Genomic DNA, 15209 nt, shown 5'->3' with positions numbered 1-15209 from the left:
CAGTTACAGGATTATCGTTTGAAAATGCACAAAAAAAGACAAACATGATTCGATTTATATGCAAGTGAATCTGTGTTTAATCAGATTCATGTGCATATTCTGCTATATTATGTTTGCCACTGTATACAGTTTACTGTAATGGCATGTTAGTGAAATGGGTATTTTAAGGTAAACTTATTTAATATATTAATTATTCTTAGCTAAATACATTGACAACACTCAGGTATATATGTTGAAAACGTAAATATATCCACAAACTGAAACTTATAACACGCTTAATTTATTTCCCCAAATCAAGTTTTGATGCTTATGTTTGCGCTTTTGTGAATTTACTTTGCCATGCCGAGACAAATGGCTCTATGCGTTCCCCGGTCAAACACTTACAATTGAGACCTGTGAAAAGTTCTACTGGCCTGTGAATTTGTTCGCCTGATAGGCCAGTCTGGCCTGTAAATTGTTACGGTCTTTCGCCATGTCTGATCTAGGGATCCGTCCAGTCCTCCAATACAGCTAGCAATTGTAACACAGTATTTCTATTTTTTCGAAATCCAAATTGACAGTCTGACATTAGATTATGGGTAGTCAAATGCTGAATGATATAGAGTTTTATTTTCTCAAGAATTTTGCAAACAACAGAAGTTAAAAATACTGGACGATAATTTCCTGGTTCACATTTGTCACCTTTCTTAAGTATGCAAGTTACATTAGCTAGTTTCCTCTCACTGGGCAATGTACCAGTAGATATTGATTTCTGTAATAGTTCACTGAGGGGTTTCATGTACATTTGTCTCATAGTATTGGCCCTTCTGATTGGTTGCTAAGATTTGTTACTATGCGCATGTGCTTGTTCTAAAAAAAAAAGTAACTTAATGGAAAAACGTAACTCTTGCTTAAAATATTTTTACATTTTATTCAAAAATAAGCAGCATATAAAACATTTGAGAAAGCTATTATTAATCCATAAACAAACTAACATAATTGTGTGTTACGTAATTAAAAATCATAGCAACTCCCTGGAATAAACATGATCTACTTTCCAACCAACACTTGGAATCATAAGAATGATCATCGTAATAGTCATGGATAACCATCAAATAAATTACAACTTCTAAAAATTGAAGAAAACATTTTCAGCAATTCCTAAAGGTTTTATGTTAAAGCACAATACTTTGAGGAGCACAGATACTATGAGAGTAAGGGATATGGTCATTTCACCTCTAGTTGCAACTAGCCTAGATTTACACCTTTGTTTTTGTCACATTACCTGACCGAGATTTCTTTCTGTGCATGCACAATCTTTGGAAAATGTAAATGAATTGTTTGCCTAAACAATTTTGAAAAATAATGCATTTGAAACAGGTAAAAAGTGTGAATAAAAATCAATTAGCCAAAGCTAGGTTTGCAATAAAGAACAAAAGTAGGAGCCAAATTTTAGCGTTGCAATGACTACCCACATCATGAGCTACCTGTACATAACAACATTCTTATTACCATATATGTATTGATATCAACAAGCATTGTATTAAATTATCATGCAAACCACATTTAAATAAAATATGTAATATTTTTCACCTGAAGTTGAATGCTTTAATTTAATTATTTTTATTTTCACTTTTATTCATTTTTATGAATTGACAGTAAAGGGTAACTCCTCTATGCCCCCCACCCACCCCGCCCTCCGCCTCAGTAATATTTTTTACAAATGTATTTGTCAAACAAAAGAGTCTGGTGCTTTTAGGCTTTTTAAAAATATATCCACTGCCATATATTAAACATAAATTGACATTTTTTTTCTATAGTTTTATAAATGGGTCAATACACTACGCGACCCGTGATTTTTGCCGCGATTCTCGCATCACCGCAATCGATGCTACGTGACAAATTGCGTGATTCCGAGCGACAAAAAAATTTGGGTGATGTCTCGGCGACCTTCGCGCGATGTATCTCGCTGTTACGCAATCAGTGCGAATCACCGCAAATCACCGTGAACCGCCGTGGTTCACCTTTTTAAGAGATTTACATTAAGGGTTACACTACATCACATGTTCATGTAACATATATGTATACACTTACATTATACATTGCAATAATAAAGCTTTTGTTGTTGTTGTATGCAATGGGCGTATTAGCTAAAATACTCCTGTTCCGACATGAACGTGATGAAGTAATGTCGGAAGCTTTAATGGCTCCAAATTAATATAACAGCGCAGAAGAATGATCATGCAATAATTATTTAACATAACATGTAAACATTATTTAACTAATTGCATTAGCAGAATGTTTATTAAAACTTACAATCAATTATATTCCAGGCCCGAATACACTACCACTGTTCAAATTCCATATTGTTGCAATATACATGTAGCGTAGCACTGTGTAAATTGAAAGTTGCATAGTGTTTCGTCATTGGTCGGTTATAAATACCTTGTTTTTTTACATGTTATTTGATTTCGACGAAACTAATAATTTGGTAATTTACGAGAAATACGATATAAATTTTCAATTTAAACTTTGATCTTACCGTGTGTGTTTATTGACGTTATTAATTATGTTAATACTTATTTTTGCATTTCATCAAGAATTATAACGTGTAGCCCTTTTGTTAACAGTGTTAAGCAAAATATTCGCGCCTTAAGACACGGAAAATTGTTTAAGTAATACTTTTATTTAAAGGTTAAATGTAATCGGTAGATTACATCTAATTATTTGGACTAAAATATGCTATACTTATTTATTTTCTGTTTAAGGCTCCAATGCGGATAACTCGTGTTACTCGCGTTACTTTCCGAGCTTTGTACATACATTCACAATGCTTGATAAGCCGGAAATCGGAAATACATTACTGTTCTATTTTTAAGTACATGCATTTCTCTGGGTTTTCACGCCAAAAACAAAAAACCCTCAACATTTGATTATTTAGTGTGTACTGTCCAGCGGGTGATAGTGTTTGTTCAAGTGTCTAATTGGCACTCTTTGTACGTGTTCAAACTGTGAAAAGATGTGACAATCACAGAAACAACAGGATGGCGCTGCCAATTAAGTGCGATAGTGGATCAAAGGGCATTGACAAAAAATAACAGTTTGGATATATTTTTCGGCCTTTACTCAGATGGTCTCTCACAACAAAAAAAAATGTATTATGTTTTACTTCTATCAGTAACGATACGGATACGGCGTGTTTGATTTGAATGGACTTAAAAAGAAATATCAAATTGTTGGCGATATAACTGTTTTAAAAATACCAAAGAAACATTTAACCGAAATCAACAGAATTCAATGTTCTCTGCGCTACGCAGTTTGTAAAAAAAAAAATCAATACTTGCACACTCGTATACCTTGACCTTGTACATTGCCGCATAATTTTCGCGCTCTTTTGTCTGGAAATAAACATGGTGACTATATTTAAAGCATTTGTAAACGTCGTGTTAACATTAAAACATCGGAAGTGTGTTTCGGATTATAAATTTTTATTCTCATTTGGGAATTTAATGGAAAATTTATACTTATGGTATATTTGTTTTGAATTGTATATTAATTTGTTACAACGCTTTACGTGTGAAAAAAATGTTTTGATAATATTATGCATTAATAGCACAATTTCCAGGAGGAAAACGTTTTTTACATGAAGGCGTATGACGCAATAAAACGTTGTTTTTTTGTAAGATCGTATTGTATCAATCTAAATTTAAATACGCTCGTCCAATGAAAGCTGTGTCCCACATTATGCGCTGTACTCTTTACACTTCTGAAAAATGGCGTAGTCGCCCTTGTCAAATAAAAACGCACTTTTTACCAAAACACACATTTAGCGCACTTAAAAGTGCGTTAATTGTGTGTTTTTTGTTAATATGTGCGTTTTCAGTGTTCAAAAATGCATATAAGTGCGCTTTTTGTGCGTTTTTTCTATTCAAGTGCGTTATATTAGTGAAAAAGTGCGTTTTTTGTGTGTTTTCTTCATCTGTAAGTGCGCTTTTGAGTGTAGATGTGAGCAAAATGTGTGCTTTTTATCTAAGAAGTGCGTCTTTTATTTAGGAAGTGCGTCTTTTATCTAAGAAGTGTGTTTTAAGGTTTACAGATGTGGGTTTTTTCTCACAAAAGTGCGTTTTTCTATTTTGATGTGCGTCTTTTTTAAGCATAAGTTAGTCTTTTATTTCATAAGTGCGTTTTTATCATATGATCTGTTTTAAAAGGATGTATCTAAAAAGACACATGTTTAACACACTTCTTAAAAAGTGCGTCTTTAACAACCGTTTAGCAAATGTTGTACAGAAATTGAACAAGAAACAAAATTGTTGAAGGCTCTAACAATTTATTTACATCAAATGATTAAACATAGACATATATCTCAGTTACCTGTAATAATATAAGGGGCAGTTTGAATAATTACTGGTTGTCCATATTAACCAGTTTAATGTTTACATACTTTATCATACAATTTCAATGCATACCTATTGCTTACGTTTTAATCTCAAACATTTCTAAAAATTTCCACCTAAATCAGACTGTGCGTAACTAATTAAAAATATTGAAAGTGTCAAAAGTATTATGTGGGCTTGATAGTATCAATTATATTTCCTCAACATAAATAAGTATTTGAACTTTCTTATACTGATATTTATACCCTAATACAATTAATGTCTACCACATTGACCATATACATACATTTTAAAGGCAATTAAAATAATATTTATACCATTAATATTATTTGCTAAAACCATTCAGCATGTTATATTTAAATATTTACAATTAAATATAATGTGTTAAGGGTGCTGTGTATTATTCAATCAATATTTTGGTGTTGAAATTACTGCCTTATCAGTATTTCTCAAATTATGCAATTTTTGGCTTAGACACAGCATGGTATCAGATAAGAGAATAGCCAGTCCCTATCAGTCCTCCATCTAAGCCTAACTAAGGGGTGTTGATATACTTTTGATTTGTTCAGGCACCATCTATTTGAGAACCACAGATAGGAAGTTATTTTTTGAAAACAAGCAGCATCAGCAACTGACTTTAAGCTAGAATTAAGTCTTATTATTCTAGTGTAAAATGTCTTGAAATACTTTCAGCATGAAGTATTGTGTGATGAAAAAAATGTGTATTTACTACAATGTGTAAATCAACAATAAAGGAGATCAAAAGTGGGTGGTTAAAGACATATAAAGTGATATGGTCTGGTTCAACAACTGCCTGTATTTTTGGAATACTGAAGAACAGTCTGTTGTAACAGGTTCGTATTTTCAATTCTGCATTCCTTTTTTATTTAGTTTATTGAATTAATTATGATCATTTTCATATTTATGTATTGTCACTGGGAAATGTAAATGGATGAGTAAATGTAATGCAATTTTAAAAGAAAAACAACACCATTTGAATTATTATGGCTGTATTTTATGGTTATTGTCATCTTAAAGTTATTTATACCTATTTTTGGTCATTAATGAACAGATTTTTCCCCCATATTAAATGAGAACTTTTAAATTAAAAGGTTAAACCCCATGGAAAGAATGTGCATCATCGCATCGCCTGCCAAAAAAAGGAGCAAAAGAGAGACTACCTGATGTATGGACTTGAATACCAGGTTTTACCCTGCACAAGCTGGCCGACATGAGGAGAACAGGAGTGGGAAAACCGCGCCCTCTCCTTGACCAAGAAAAGCTGGATTTGTTTAGAGGTAAAACTATACAGGGTACTGGTTATTGCATTTTAAAGGAGTCACACTTCCGACCAGTCCACACAGCAAAATGAGACCACGTATCTTGGTACATTTTCGAACAGTATTTTCTATCAAACGTATTTATTTATGAAAAGCGTTAAGTCACATGTGATCAGGGGTTTAAAATTGCAAAATAAACAACCAAAAACAACAAGCAAACAAACTAGTTTTGATTTAAATTTATAATTTTTATAGCAACAAGATTACCATAACAGCAATTTTCAACACTTACATTATAAAATATCTTTCAGGACCTGATCAAATGAGATCATGCACGAGACGCATCGCGCAAAGGCCATGACAGTATAATAGTTGCAAAGAAGTTTGACCGCCTGGTGGCAGACTTGGAGAGAAAGATGAGAGCTGCACTCCGCTGCCTCAAAGAAATGCTGAAAGGCCTTGATTGATATGCATCTTTCTTATGTATATAGCTGTTCGTGTGTATATACTGTACATGTTATTATAGTATGCTATTATTTTTTTTTTATTTATAATCAAATTATGTTTATATTTATTTCATCAAATTGCCATTGATATTTAATTACTCATGTATGTTAAAAAATGTTGGTGTACATTAAAGTATAAAATTGAATTATCTTGTAATTATTAAAATACAAAAATATATATGTTTATATAATTATTGGTTTTTATTGCATATCTGAATTAAAAAAAACTTTTAACAGCATATAATTTAATCAACTGTTAAGGCAAAAGATGCACCTTTAACGCACATATGTGCTTTCTGTAAGTGCGTTTTTTGCTGCCATTCATGTGCATTAATTGTGCGTTTTGTGTGGGTTATAACTGCGCTTAACGTGCGTTAAATGTGCGCTTTTTGTGAGTTAAATGTGCGCTTTTTTATTTAAAAAGTGCACATTTAACGCACATAAAAGCGCACATTTAACACACATGTGCGCTTTTATGTGGGTTATAACTGCGCTTTTCGTGAGTTAAATGTGCGCTTTTTAAATAAAAAAGCGCACATTTAACTCACAAAAACGCACATTTAACGCACTTAAAAGCGCACATTTTACACACATAAATGGCAGTCAAAAACGCACTTATAAAAAGCGCACGTTTAACGCACATTTAACGCACATAAAAGCGCACTCTAACACACATGTGCGCTTTTATGTGGGTTATAACTGCGCTTTTTGTGAGTTAAATGTGAGCTTTTTAAATAAAAAAAGCGCACACTTAACTCACAAAAAGCGCACATTTAATGCACTTTAAAGCGCACATTTTACACACATAAATGGTAGTCAAAAACGCACTTATATAAAAAGCGCACGTTTAACGCACATAAAAGCGCACATTGAACACACTTATAAAAAGCACACGTTTAACGCACATAAAGCGCACATTTATCCACAAAAAGCGCACATTTTCTTGTTTGTTTGTTTTTGTTAAAAACTCACTTGGTAAGAAAAAGCGCACAAAAAACGCAGTGCCAATACCGCCACGTTTAACACACGCAAAACGTACGTAAAACGTACATTTCACACACTTTTTTGAGAAGGGTGACATATGGTTGTTTCAATGAAATTCTCAAACATATTTACCGACATAAATGTTCAAGATTATTTTTTTGATGTTGGATTATCGGATAATTGTGAACATTAGAAGCGTTATGTACCGTATTTTACCATGTATAGCGCGCTACCATGTATAACGCGCATGCGATTTTTTAAAGCCAAAATGGAGAAAAAAAAGAATTCAAGACCAAAAACCTGAAAATTTGGCCGAAAATGGCCGCCATTCTCATATTGCGCAATCATTTAATCTGAGTTTTTCGGGCGCTTAATTTTTTGTTTTAAAGTAGGGAGCGTTTATACGATCAGGAGCATGGGTTGCATAGCACTATATTTTCGACAATTTTTAAGATTATTCTCTCGAGAACACCGTTATGTCCTTATTGCCGCTGCGCATGTTTTTTCAAGACCCCTGCGCGTTAAATTCGAACCACTATTACCTATTCCTCACATTTGAACAGTGTAACACTTTCATTACCTGCCGCTCACAACATCGTATGACATCTTCTTCTGCAGACCCGCAACATCTCAATGTCCAATTTTACGCAAATCGTCCGTGGATCCCATTTTATTTTTCATCGACTTAAATATTTCCCCATTAAGAGATGCTCCCCAATAAATCCAGTTTGATCCGGTATTTCACGCCTTCACTGCGTCTAGTTTATAAGTATTTATAGTAAGACAAACAATACACCCGAACGCTCAATTCCATACAGTTGGCGTTATCCGCGTAAAGCCATTTGACAAATATCATTTGTTTGTCTCTATTGAAAGAAAATAAAACGAGTCTATATCTCTATTGTTGGTTTGTAACCTACGAAGTATACTCGCACAGTAGCATATTTATGCAGAGATCGGAAAATCATTGATAAATGTATTCGTCGTTTCAATGCTTAGGGCCTAGTAATTTCGGCAAATCGGAACTCAACTTACGTAAAACACTTGCTCAATTAACCGTTGAACTCCACCTCCGTTCTCTGCAAAAGGTTCGAAGGCGGAGCTTTGCACGTGCTAATATTAAATTGGACGATTGCCATTGAGGAACAAACACAAGATTGGTTCGGCATGTTGATTGCTAGACAAAGGAAGCCAATTTTGTCGGCGAGAAACTTGTCGCTTTATTGCTTCAGACAGGAAGCGGCTTTCCTTTGATAACGTCAAACTGTCAATTCACATAGAGTGCAAATTTTCGGAAATGCTAACATTAAACTTTGGATTAAATTATCAAAATAAAGCAAAAGCGAAGTTGAGAAATATTATTGAAATAATTAGCCTCAGTTCAAATAAGACGTTTTGCGTTGTAAATCAACGAGTTTTCATGACAACAAAAACTTTAACAAACAATACCGCGGCGCACGGGGATCGATATACCTTGATTTTTTTTAATGAACAATCAATGAAGAAGTGTGAAAACACCAACAAAGACATTTTTTTCATCTTTTAATTTTTGTCAAAACTATTACTACCCCGTTCATTCCTAACCTTTCCCGCTATTTGTTGTTTCGACAACGGCCTCTTCAGTCTATAACATTATAGGGTGTAGTTTTTTTGCAATAACAAAAATGGCGGCAATTGTGAAGATTTACGATTACGAAATGGATTTTTTGCAATTTAGCAACCAGGAAAGCGTTGTGTCAATGTATTACGCGCACTGAATTTTTATTTTGAAATTTGAAGGCAAAAAACTGCGCGCTATGCATGGTAAAATACGGTACATGTATAAAGTTATCGATACGATTCGGTTTCTATGCATGAATTGGTGAGTCATCGTTGTCACTGCGATCACGACGAATTGCGGCGAATCGCAGCGAATCACCACAACATTGAGGGGATTTAGCGCGAAGATTATCTTGCTCTCACGCGACGTCGGAGTGACGAGTCACGTGAAATCGCGGTGATTTTCCACCCAAAAAGCAAAATGCCCGCCTTGACTTCGCAAATTAGGCAAAAATCAGGGGTCGCGTAGTGTACTTTCCCTGTGTGTGCATTAATTCCGATGTCAATGTTTCATTATAAAATACTACATGTACTGAGTTGCACGTTTTTATTTAGTTACAGCGCAAGGTCTTTTGCAACACGCATGCTTTCCATGCGTGGAAGTAGATAGACTACAGCAAAAAAAATCGCTCTTATTAAAACATGGGTTTTACATAGCTTATATGTATAATAAGAATTGATCATATGCTCACACTGCATAAGTAAACAGAAGAGAACCAATCTAATTTGCTCTATAGTACTGAATTTTCAACTAAGCAATGAACCAGGCCTTGTAAAAAAAGGTGAGCGAACTAGGGCCATCTTGGCCCTCTTGTTTTATTTCTTTTTGGTCTTGGTGTTCAACATAGGGTTCTTGAGCCAATCGGCAATGTCAACCCTCTGTTCCTCTGAAAGGACAAGGGAAGTTTCCTTTTTCTTTTAAGCATCAGTTGCAATGGGTGGTGCAGATGCTTGTTGATCTATTTATGAAGCTGATGACGATCTTCATCTGGACCTCAAGCTTGTTATCCCCACGCTTTTTGAAAAGCGTGGGGATATTGTGGTTATCTCCGCCGTCTGTCTGTCCGTCAGTCCTGGCCACTATTATCTCCTACACTATTAGCCATAGAACCTTGAAACTTACACACATGGTAGCTATGAGCATATGTGAGACGGTGCACTTTTCAAAATTTTGTTCTCACCCCTGGGTCAAAAGTTATGGGGGTTGGGGTGGGGCCGGGTCAGAGATTTTCACTTATTTTTATGCCCCCGGTATGGTGCATTGGTCATAACTTTTGCAATATTGAAGATAGCAACTTGATATTTGGCATGCATGTGTATCTCATGGAGCTGCACATTTTGAGTGGTGAAAGGATAAGGTCAAGGTCATCCTTGAAGGTCAAAGGTCAAAAAAATAAATCCAAGGCAAGTAATAAGCTTTAAAGGGAGGTACAGGGTTCTAAGCCAACCTGGAAATCAGGGAAAACCTAGAAAAAGACTTTAACTTTTTCCAGTCAGGAAAAAGTCAGGGAGTTTGGGGAAAGTTTATGAAATCAGGGGAAAATCAGGGAATTTTGTTTGATCAGACTTTCCTGACTTGTGTCGAAAAGTCCCTACAATTAAAACAAAAAATCGATTCATCTGCATGGCTATGGTGGCTTTGTAGTATACATGTAGCTTAGTGTACTACATTAGGGTGGAGCTTAAAAAACATAAAAAAAAAATAAGACATATTTTTGCCCATCTCACCCTCCAAATCAGTTTGATATCATATAAAAACACTCAAAATTTATAAAATGGTAAACAAGAGCTGTCAGAGGACAGCGCGCTCGACTATTAGAGTGCTTGACATTATAACGTAAGCCATCATGGGGAAATTGTTCATATTCAATAATTTATGAGACGATCTTTCAAAAATAAAAAAATAAAACAAAATTTTTTTTTGGGGGGGGGGGTTGAGAGGGGGTATAATGTGGGGTGTTGTCATTTATTAGACAATCTTTAAAAAATAAAAAAAGGAGATATTTATTAGATGATTTTTTAAAGAAAAAAAAATTGGGGGGGGGGAGGGGGGGTGAGAGGGGGGGTATAATGTGGGGTGTGGTAATTTATAAGATGATGTTTAAAAAAAAATCAGTTTTATATCATATAAAAACACTCAAAATTTATAAAATGGTAAACAAGAGCTGTCAGAGGACAGCGCGCTCTACTATTAGAGTGCTTGACATTATAACGTAAGCCATCATGGGGAAATTGTTCATATTCAATAATTTATGAGACGATCTTTCAAAAATAAAAAAATAAAACAATTTTTTGGGGGGGGGGGGGGTTGAGAGGGGGTATAATGTGGGGTGTTGTCATTTATTAGACACTCTTTAAAAAATAAAAAAAGAAGATATTTATTAGATGATTTTTTAAAGAAAAAAAAATTGGGGGGGGAGGGGGGGGTGAGAGGGGGGTATAATGTGGGGTGTGGTAATTTATAAGATGATGTTTAAAAAAAAATGGGGGGGGGGTAGGGGGGGTGAGAGGGGGGGTATAATGTGGGGTGGGGTAATTTATTAGATGATGTTTAAAAAAAATTGGGAGGGGGGGGGTGGGGGGTGAGAGGGGGGTATAATGTGGGACGGGGTAATTTATTAGATGATGTTTAAAAAAAAACATTGGGGGGGAGGGATTCTGGGTAGGGGCGTGGGGTATTGTTTGGGTGGAATCCATTGTGGTATTCAGGTAAGTGTTGTTTTGTCAAAGTAATAATAAAATGTGATCATAAATAAAGAAGTTATGGCAATTTAAGGCCAAAAAGAAAAATAGTTGTGTTTCAGGTCACCTCCTGAAAAAAAGTAGGGTCGGTAGGTAGGAAAAACTTATTATTATTTAAAATTCTTTTTATTTTTCATGTTTTCCATAAATCAGTGTAAAGTGTTGAACACTGTTATAATATCTAAATATAGCAGTTCGGATCAGATATATCAAATATTTGTTGTTAGATATTTCACACGATGTTAACTCTTTACCATCTGAAGGTGAAAATTTTCATTTTGCTGCAGACTACTTTTAGTTTTTTAAAAATGTGAAGAACCTTTTATATGTAAATAGTTCTAAAAAGTAATGTTGCAAAAGGAGGTTGTACTTTTGATAAGCAATTTCTTTTTTTGCCACAATGCTTTTTGAAAGTTGTCTGCTGTATCAAATATTAAGGCACATAACTGTGGCGATAGGTGGAAAGGAGTGAACTCATCTTTGTGACTTCAATCCAAAATGCAAATTTCTTGTGTTTTAATAGTCTTTGGGTACACAAATTCAACAGAATATATCAAATTTTGACAAGACAAGATGAGCTACAGGTGGACATGCTTTTTATTATGTTGCATGAGTATTATTGCTTTTGAAAGTGAATAAAGGTATATATCTAATAAATATATATATTGAATAAGAATTTTAAGACTTTGTTCCGGCATGATGAAAACATTCAAATTGACGGACAAAATGGACGACGCCATGTTTACAATCAAACGGAACGCCGGATATCGATTTTGCGGGTAAAAAAGGCTGGTCCCCCGATTGCACAATGTGTTTAATATAAAGCGTTCGCAGCGACGGGATGTTATTTTGCAGGTCACAATACAAAAATTATGGTAATCGCCGAATTCGACCGGACGGAGATGGAAAAAAATCGCCGAACTCGGAACTCGACGGGGAAAAATTAACAAAAAAGGCAAATATTGGATAACAAGTTTTTGGGTCGGCCCCAAAAAGATAGGGTCGGTCGGGTTTTCTTTTTGGCCTAAGCAAAATGTTCAATTATCTAAGTGTAAAAGGGGCCATAATTATGTCAAAATGCTTGATACAGTGGTCTGCTCTTGTTTATAGGTTAGGGTCATGTTGGTAAACAAGTTTGCAACATATAAAAGCAATATGTCAAAGGATATAGGAAATATTTGGGGTAGTACGCAAACTTTAACATAGATTTATCAATAATATGCATATTCTAAGTATAAAAGGGTCAATAATTATGACAAAATGCTTGATAGAATTGTCTGCTCGTGTTTATAGGTTGGGGTGATGTTCGTAAACAAGTATTCAAAATATAAAAGCAATATGTCAAGGGACAATGAAAATAAATGAGGTAGTACGAAAACTTTAACATTTGCTGCATATTCTAAGTGGAAAAGGTGCCATAATTATGACAAAATGCTTGATAGAGTTGTCTGCTCTTGTTTATAAATTGGGGTCATGTTGGTAAACAAGTATGCAAAATATGAAAGCAATATGTCAAGGGACAATAAAAATAATTGGGGTAGTACGAAAACTTTAACATTTGCACGCTAACGGTAACGCAGACTGTCACTTTCATATATAATAGTCGAGCTAAAAAGCAACAAATTTCACAACGTTTATGAGTTTCTCTCTGAATTTATTTTCAATAACAAAGTCAAAGTTTGTACTTTCAACATAACAATAGTGAATTCTTGTCCAGTTTTGAAAACAAATTATAATCGCAGTCTAACAACATCCAGGGAAATCTAGATTATGTTGCATTCATGGCTGCCCAGACAGAGTTTGCTTCCTGCTATCGGGATACAACCTACGATGGTCTTCAACAACTTGAAGAAGGAATTACAGCTGAGTTTCATCACATGTTAAAGACCCACTGTACACCTAAATGAGAGCCACTCCACGCTCAGCTTGGTCATTGACACTTTAAAGGACTCTACTTAATCGCAGGCCTGCCTGAAATCATCTCTGTCCTGCCACAAGTCTGGATCAACTGCGAAAAATCCAAGTGGAAGTTCGAGCAATTTGATCAGTTTCATTGACTTTGCTGTGACAGTCTTCCAAGTTTGTGTCCTTAAATGAAGTCAGATCAACAGTTCGTCGCTTGGAATGATCAAACTCATGGAAATCATTCTGGATGGCTTTAAACATCAGTTTCTTTGTAGAAGAACTGACACGACTATCAAAGAAGGCCAAGCCAACAAGTTCCTGTGATAAGTATCACAAGTGTTTGGAAAACTTTTGTGCAATTGACTTTGCAATAACTGAATGGATTGATGAATATGCAAGTAGTGACTTCAAAAGCAGCAGGTCACTGTATGGAGGGCATGATGCCAGAGGTAGTCTTGGCAGACTCTGTTTAAGGTGATTGTTGGCAAATTCAAAGGTGCTTTCTCGCATGTCTTCAACAAGACCAGCAACATGATCATCTGCGATGCACGTTTCAAACTTGTCTGTGTCAATGAATCCCCAGTATTCCTGGAAACGTTTGAAATGTGGAACTTCTGGAGAAGCTGTGGCTCCCATACATATTTTTAACACTGCACCAATTTTCAGTTCTATAATGTGGTGCCTACAAACCAGCAATAGGAGCTCTTTTTCAAGCTTCTGCTCAAGAAGGACACATGCTCCAGCAATTCATCCTGTATTTGAGCTGGTGGTGTCAAAGCACATAGCCCGGATCCTATCCGCTATGCCCCAATCTTAAATGACTCCAAAGACAGCAGAAGCCTGAGCCACACCTGTTCAAGATGGAAGCTTGGCAACTGTAAGAAGCTGAGACATGCCTTGTCCTGAAACCAATATAGGGAGACGATCAACCTTCTCCTTCCCAATTAGATCAGGAATCAGTGTCCTATCCCAATGAACAACAAGAGGAGTGTAACCCTGAAACTTGGCCTTAATGTTTGCAGCTCTTTGGCTTCTGCATTCAACTCTATTTCGGCTTATCGGGTCTTTGTTTAGAGCAAGTTCATCAATGTTTTGCCCCAAGCTTTTTGCTGTTTCTGCTACTACAAATATAGCCTTGTGGTCAGACACTTTGTGCGGTCTAGAGCAGCTGCAAGTTCTGGAGTGACAGGTTTTCGCCCCCATTTTCTTTTCAGTGTATGACTTGTTACTCGCTGGGCTAACAAGAAATCCTTCTCTTCTTGTAATACCAATGTTGTGGTCAGAGCATCAGCATGAGCAACATCAAAAAGATCTTCAAGCCTGGAAACAAAGGCCATCTCTCTTGCAAGTTGTGTTGGTGACTTTCTAGCTTTGTTCTGTTTTAGAAGTCGCCATTCTTTAAAAGTCTGCTCAAGTTAGGCTTGGCAGTGTTGATGATCCCTCATAGGGATTTTTGCTTTATTCCAGAACTGAGCTATTTTCTTGACATCTGACGATTGTCTTATTGTCTCCTTAACATCAATATGGTGATGAAGGAAGTAACCAAGAGCCATATGCAAGGACAGCAATTTGCTTCCTGTTAACTCAGATACAGAGGCACCAAGGAGATACAATGCAGTCTAAGACCTTGTTGCTTTTGCCATGGATGAAATTTTCAAAGATATCTTGAATCTGAATAAAAAAAAATAATGGCATTGTTAAGACCATTTGGAAAAAAATTGCAAAATTGTATTTTACTATTCGGATACCTCCCATTTATACACACTAGACAGGACCTTGTCTCACTTCAAATAGCAAATCTGACCATTTACATCTAA

General features: G+C 35.5%; 1 protein-coding gene and 1 long non-coding RNA gene across 3 annotated transcripts in view; both read left to right on the top strand.

The window, feature by feature from the left end:
- LOC127847487 (rap1 GTPase-GDP dissociation stimulator 1-like) overlaps positions 1-15209 on the top strand; it is a 112189-nt gene that overhangs the window by 3121 nt on the left and 93859 nt on the right. The gene's annotated exons all lie outside the window — the stretch shown is intronic.
- Positions 5173-6188, top strand: LOC127847511 (uncharacterized). The gene is made up of 3 exons (XR_008034001.1): positions 5173-5230; positions 5489-5674; positions 5968-6188. It is a non-coding gene; the product is annotated as an uncharacterized LOC127847511 (long non-coding RNA).

Source organism: Dreissena polymorpha, chromosome 10 (genome assembly GCF_020536995.1).
Source record: "Dreissena polymorpha isolate Duluth1 chromosome 10, UMN_Dpol_1.0, whole genome shotgun sequence".
Classification (NCBI taxonomy): domain Eukaryota; kingdom Metazoa; phylum Mollusca; class Bivalvia; order Myida; family Dreissenidae; genus Dreissena; species Dreissena polymorpha.
The sequence above is the reverse complement of the archived record's forward strand: the minus strand, read 5'-3'. Positions and strand labels throughout refer to the sequence as shown.